The 6760-nt window shown below is 44.2% G+C and overlaps 1 protein-coding gene across 4 annotated transcripts in view; it reads right to left on the minus strand.

The window, feature by feature from the left end:
* Window positions 1–6426, minus strand: part of SIPA1L2 (signal induced proliferation associated 1 like 2) — a 143167-nt gene extending 136741 nt beyond the window's left edge. For 2 of the 4 annotated variants that reach the window (XM_035561339.2, XM_035561316.2), the window contains exon 1: window positions 6122–6426. The gene's annotated coding sequence lies outside the window, so the exon portion shown is untranslated. The remainder of the gene's footprint in view (window positions 1–6121) is intronic. The other 2 variants (XM_050709908.1, XM_035561332.2) reach the window with 2 other exon arrangements.
* Window positions 6427–6760: the final 334 nt, after the last annotated feature.

The raw sequence follows: 6760 nt of genomic DNA on the forward strand, positions 1-6760 counted from the left end.
AGAAAGTTGCAGAATAGCAGAGAATCTGAGAGGGGGAAGACAGCCACCTCCAGACCAACTGCCTAGTAAGGGAGAAAGGATCTAAGCATTCACAGGTTTACCCCAATAGCTTCTGATTCTGTCAGGCAGTTCCTACAACTGCCTATGGTATCTCTGTCAAATTATTCAGTGAATAGACAGTTGTCTCAGTTGTCCAAAAAAGGAACTTGAAATAGAAAGTTACTGTTTGATGAAAGATTTTAACTATTTGGACACCATTTCACTGTTTATATAGTTTAACCCAGATCAAAGAATTTGGGGATCAGACTAAGGTGTATCTAGGTATCAGCAACATAAAGGGAGGAAACCGTGGAAGTGCCAAAACAAGACCCATCTGTTAGCATATTCTATGAAATAAAAAAATTCCTCAAAGCTATTTGAAAGTTTTCCTCACATAATTGTCCTTGTTGAACAACCACCAAGTCTCCCACCCCAAACGTATCAACAACCTAAAAGTTATTTCAGTTCGAATTACTGCATCTCCTGCACATATTGGCCATGCACAGAGAAGCACCTTCCAGTCATTTAGTTAGCTGTGTCTCATTTAGCATGTGACAAGAATAGTAGTTCTTCAAAATGGCAACACTAAAACAGTAACTGTGTAGTTCATCATTAGACACCAATTTCATACCACATTTTGAAGGAACATATGACGAACTAAACTGAGTCCCCAGTGGTTTCACTTGTTATCCTTCCAGTATCAGGCTGGAGCTCACTGACATAACATAGCCTTAAACTAATTCCTGCCTTCTCTCAACTCCTATCACAGGTTCTATACTGTCAAACATAAAACGTTTTTCTCTAAGCCTCTGATGGAAGAGAACAGAGGAGTAATGACAACACTGCTGAGAAAATAGGCCATGGGTTTGTAAATACAATGGGTTGTTTTGCATTAGTCCAATGAACAAAATTATTCTCACACTGGGTTTGCATTCATCATCAATTAGAATTTTTACATGACAAACCCAGAGCATCCTGCTGAACCCAAATCACAGCTGGCAATCCTTGTGAGGCAACACAACCCTCTTTGAAACAGCTCCCTTCATTGCTATAGAGGGGAAAAAAAAACCCAACACACTAGGAACAATAATAATAAGCTGTTGTCCTGACAACCTCACAAAGGCTTACTTTACTACAGCAGAACAGCAAGATAACCTGGTCACCTTAAACTGCCCCCAATTCTTCCAGAGCAGCTGGCCACCACAATAAGCAAGACATATACGCGTGCAAACACCCTATATATGATGTGCACATTATGCATGCAGATGTATGCATATACACAGCCACATTTTTTCCACTTTATGTCACACTGGTATTGCAATTAGATTTCACACTAAAGCATGTCAAGTATTCACTTCCAGTCCTGAGAGTCTAGAAAAATACTTGGAGGTGCTTGTTTCCTTGAATGTTCTTTAGGTATCTAAAAGTAGGAAATAACTGGTATTGAACTGAAAACCACAAATGAAAACAACCAGAGAGGAAGAGTGTGATTAGGTAACCCACAGCTCTCAGATGAAAAAGTGAATAAAAAAACAAGCAAAACAAACAAAAAAGAAAAAAAGACCACAGACTGAAATTCTGTATCTTTCACAAAAGCCTCCTCCACAAAACATGAGAGAGAGAGAGAGAGAGCGCGTGAGCGCACACACTCCTTTCCAGAGCCAGTTTTGCCAACTACACATTAATCGCAGGACTTGTTTTTACTCCCCCAAGTGAAGGGAGAAAAAAAACACACAAGGGTTTTAACACTATATGCATTTACAACATCTGTAGAAAGCTGTATTCTCTTCTTACTCCCCCTTCTGTTCTCACCTCTGATTGCCACTTAGTTCTCAGATCCTTACAAAATTTACCAGAGTTGATGAAAATAAATATAAAAAAAACAACATGGAAGACAAAATACGAGTATTACACAATGGTCCAGATTCTCCTTTCTCTCTCATATATACAGAGAAAACAAGTGTCAAAAAACATCCACAAACAAACAAAATAGAAAACCACCTTTGAGTGAGTTCAATAGATCATTAGATTTTAAATCATTAGTTTTTAAAAACATTCTAATTCTATTTCATTTACTTCCACAAAACCTCTGATGTTCTCAGAGTGGCTGTCCTTATCGGTACATTTTATTAGGTACTGTAATCTGCTGTTTATGTAATCTGTAAAAGCAGTTCTATAATTTCATCATAGATTGTATCAGGGTTAAAATAAAGGTTAGTGAACCGAAAGGGAAATGGAAGCACAAGTTGTTGATTTGTATCAGAGCTTTGTATCTGTATTATGTGTCCTCTAACATGAATCCCATCAAATCATTTTAATATCACTTAAGCCTGAAAAGTTGTATTTTGAAATACCTATGATTCAAAAGCCTACCTAAAAGACGAGGTAGCAAGCAGGTATTATCACAGTCGACAGCCACGGTGCCAGGGAGAATTCGGGGGAAGAGGGCATGAAGGGAGAGGGGAAAGAAGGAAGGAACGGCAAGCAGCATAGGAGGATTACACTAATGTCTGCAAAGCTGGCTATGTCACTCTGCAGGATGCAGGACAACAAATGAAGACGTTATGTAAGAAAAGAATCAAAGTCAATGGCAAAACTCCAAGCTCTGTGCTCAGAATTTCATTTGAGCATCTGAATTTGCCAAGCTGCTGAGGGGGAGGGGAAGACATGACAACTTCAGCTACTGCCACCTTCCAGCTTCCTAGCTACTACAGCACAATTTACTACCTCTCCTCCTGCCTTCTTCTGGATTCCCATACATCCAAGGGATTCCTTCCTCCCACTGCAGTATCTTTCTACATCACATCTCTTAGCTTGAAGAAAAAAGAGAAAGCTTTATACTAAAGTGAGCCACATCATTTTCTTAAGGAATACAGATCCCCAGATATCAGGAACTAAAATAAATGTGTACTTCCTTTCAAACATTACCGTTCTTTAAAATGTTTCACAACAGACCCAATAAGGCTGCTTGCTCACAGGTTCAAGAAGATGGGACGGCAGCTGCTTATGTTTATTACACGCTCAGGAGATTATCTCCATAAGGATTCAAGACATACATAATTAAAGGTCTTGTTTAAAGTATGAGCTGAACATTATTTGAAAAACTCAGAAAACTAGAATCCAGTTATAAGCCATGAGTTGCTAACTGCTGATGTAATTACACTTCTATGATCCAAACGAGTCTACGTATGTTCTAGTTAAGACTCTGATGCAAAATAATCCCAATGACATTTCTACCTACTGCTGTCCTGCCTTCAGTTAAAACTAGAGGAGTATCACCAACTATAATCATCCCTCTCCATCTTCAGTTTATTCAATTATGCCTAGAAATAGGTTTAAACCAGGGGTCTATGCTTTACCACAAAGGAAGGCAGCGTCTCTCTCATTTGATAGTGAGAGAGTAAATCAGATATTTAAGTTCAGTGTTGCACAGTAAACTATAAAAAAGAAAGACTGCTAATTCACATGAAGTCCTAGCATTTCTTAAAAATATGTATAAACAGTTGTATGGCATCACTGGAGAGTGTCATGAGGAATTAGTGTTATTCTTAATGCAATCTGTATGAAGAAATAGTATTTTCAAAATAAAAAAGCGTTACACATACTTTTCCGTCTACTAAAAGCAAATTTCCTAATCAGAGCTATATACTGCAACAGTCTTAATGAATACCTAGCATTGGATTCTCAGATTTGGTAGAGAGTTATCACCATATTTCCCCAAAATAATTCAGTCAGAAAAAACAGGGCAGAAAGATATTGTGAGGAGCACCCCAGCCTAAACTTCCTGAACTGTTCATATTTATAATAGGATGAATTTTCCCTTAAAAAATAGAGATAAATTGACATTTGTCTTAACTTTGCAAGAAGTAATGTTTTAAAGCATTGAATACTATCTAGTATATCAAAATTTTTGACTACGACTACAATACCATAGCAAATAATAAACACAGCCGCCTCCTCTTTCCCTCACTGATTCACAGTGCAGCTTGCCCAAACACCAGTCAAGTCTGAACACAAACGTAAGACAAAGTACAACACTTTAAACTGAAAAGCAAAAATCGCAAGGAAAGAGAAGGGAACACTCATCAAACCGTGACATTTCAAGCTGTCAGTATGGCTACTGTTGATAATCTTGGATGACTACAGTGAGAAACTAGATAACCCAGCACCCCACCCTCTTTCCACAATCAGTAGCTTGTATCTTATATTTTCATACTAACGTAGCATTTCTCACTCGTTATTACCAAACTAGACCACTCATCAGTAAAAAGCATGAAGCTCCCAGGTATATTTTAACATCCAGCCATCTAAATGTAATCTGAATCCCAGCAGCTAAGGCAAGGAGAAAATACTCACTTTCTCCTGCAGGTAGAACTGCTGCTCTGCATACAATCTTAGGGGCAATGCCTGACTACCACGTCCAACACAAAGCTGACAGTGATGAAAGAAGTGCCTCGGTTCACTTGCAAAGGTCATCAAGAAGCAAAAGAAAGGGGTGTTTTTTGCCTGTTCAACCACTGCCTCGCTTAGTTCCTTAACTCTTGTCGTTTCCAAGAGCATTTCACAATGTACTTAAGTAACGGTATATATCAGTACATGTCTACAGAAAAGACCATATTATCTTTCTTTCAGGATGACAGAACAGAAACCTTTAAAATTCTTTGATTTACACAGTAAGCAAATACCAGCTAGGAAAAGATTGAGCTTTTGTTTAGTTCTGGGTTTCACATTATACCCTCGGCATATATGAGTGACATCTTTAATTGATCCAATACGATTGGTGAAACTGCCTGGCATCCTTACAAGCAAGTATTCCTCGTTATACCTAAAGTGCTGCGTGACCTGGTAAGGTAACCCACTGGGCATGCAAAACCAAGACAACACATTCAGAGACCTCTCTGTGATCTTGCTTTATACGAACGCTACATAAATTATAAATCAACTGTTGTATGGTAATGCATCATGGCTCTTGATGATTTAAACATTTTTGCATTAATAATAAAAGATATTTTGGAGATCAAGTTTAAGACTCGGGTATTTCAGAGCTACTACCGAAAGAAACAAACAGGGAGCAAATCTTGCACTCCACTGACAACGGGGGCAGTTTTGGAAAAGAGAAGACAGAGGTTAATAAAGCATCAGGCCCAGGCTTTCCAATACCTAACAGGCTGTGATGCACCATGTTCCTGAATCCAACTCCAAAATATTTCAGTCCAAGATAGCTAGGCACAAAATCTAGGCGAAAAAAAAAAAGTGCAGTAATATTGTTCAGCTATTATGGTTCTTTCTAAAATGAAGTCCAACAAACTAAGTAATAACTGAGATGATACTATTGTTTCTTTACATTTACAGCCTTTCCTATCCAGCTGCCTTCCTTTAAAGGAACCTGAGTGTTTTTCAGAACTATATTGCAACTAAGCAAGCTTCCTTTAGATATTGGTAGCACATATATAAAGTGTCTGTAAACAGTTGAAGCGATGAAAAGACTGAATTGTATCAGCCAGTAAGCAAATTTTAAGTTCTGTTCTGGTCTAACCAGCGCTGAACTGCTCAAGAAGATAGTTTACTACTCACATGAAGGAAAAAAAAAAATAGACAAACGCAGAAATAGTCGGCTGCAGAAAGAGATTACATGCTTGCCTTCTCTGGCGGATACCTGATATAAGAAAGCCATCTAGCGTTAACTTCTGGAAGTCTTCTGGAAGTGAGAACCGCACACAAAAGAGCCGGGGAGCGTTCGTACGAGCGGCTCCCTTTTAAGTTCGCACGCTCCCCGCACCGCAACCCCCAAACTCGCTCCCAGCGGAGGGGCCGGGCCGGAGGCAGCCCCCCCGAGCTCCGCCAGCTCCCCCGCCGCCCCGCTCCGCCGCCGCCGCCGCCCGGAGCTGCAGGCGTCCAACTTCGGGGCAGCCCCGCCGCGCCCGGCCGCGAACCCCGCAGCGACGCCGGTCCCGAGCGGGTCCCGAGCCCCCGGTCCCCCCCGGGAGGGCTCCGGAGCCCCCGGGGCTGCTCGCCACGGATCGGCCGCTGCCCCCCCCAACCCCGAGGCACCTGGCGGGGAGCGGGGCCGCCCCCTCCTTACCTGCCGCTGCCCTCGCTGCGCCTGCTCCAGCCGCGGGACCCCCATGGCCCGCGGGGCTCCGCTGCCGGGCTCCCCTTCTCCGCCCCCCTCCCGCGGGAGGAGCCGTTAACGAAGGCGGGCGGGGGGGGGCGGCCGTTGGGGTTGGGGTCGGGGCGCGCGGGCGGGCGCTGCTAGCACTGCTAGCACTACTGCTAGCACTACTGCTAGCGCTGCTGCTGCTGCTGCTGCTGCTGCTGCCGCTGCTGCTCCCGCTGCTGCTCCCGCACCCCCCCGGCACCGCTCGCGCTCTGCCCGGCGCTCGCTCTCGAGTGCGCCTCAGCCGCCGGACGGGGAGGGGAGGGCGAGGGCGGGGCTTCTCCCCCCGCCTCCCCGCCCCTCGCCCCCTCGCACGCCCTCAAGCCCCGCCCCTCCTCGCCGTTGGCTCCGCCGGCTCGGCCCCTGGGGAACGCCGGCTCCTCATTGGTCAGTGGGGCTGTCGCGCAAGCGAAGGGCCGGGCACCGCCCCGCCTTCGCCCTGCCCCGTGAGGGAGCGGGCGGCAGGTGGGGGGGGGGGGGCGACGTGCCCGCAGCCCCGAGCCCAAGGTGCCGGGACTGGGACCGGCTCCGAGCTCTGCCCCTGAGCACCCAGGTCCGGTCTGG

This window comes from Cygnus atratus, chromosome 3 (genome assembly GCF_013377495.2).
Source record: "Cygnus atratus isolate AKBS03 ecotype Queensland, Australia chromosome 3, CAtr_DNAZoo_HiC_assembly, whole genome shotgun sequence".
NCBI lineage: Eukaryota > Metazoa > Chordata > Aves > Anseriformes > Anatidae > Cygnus > Cygnus atratus.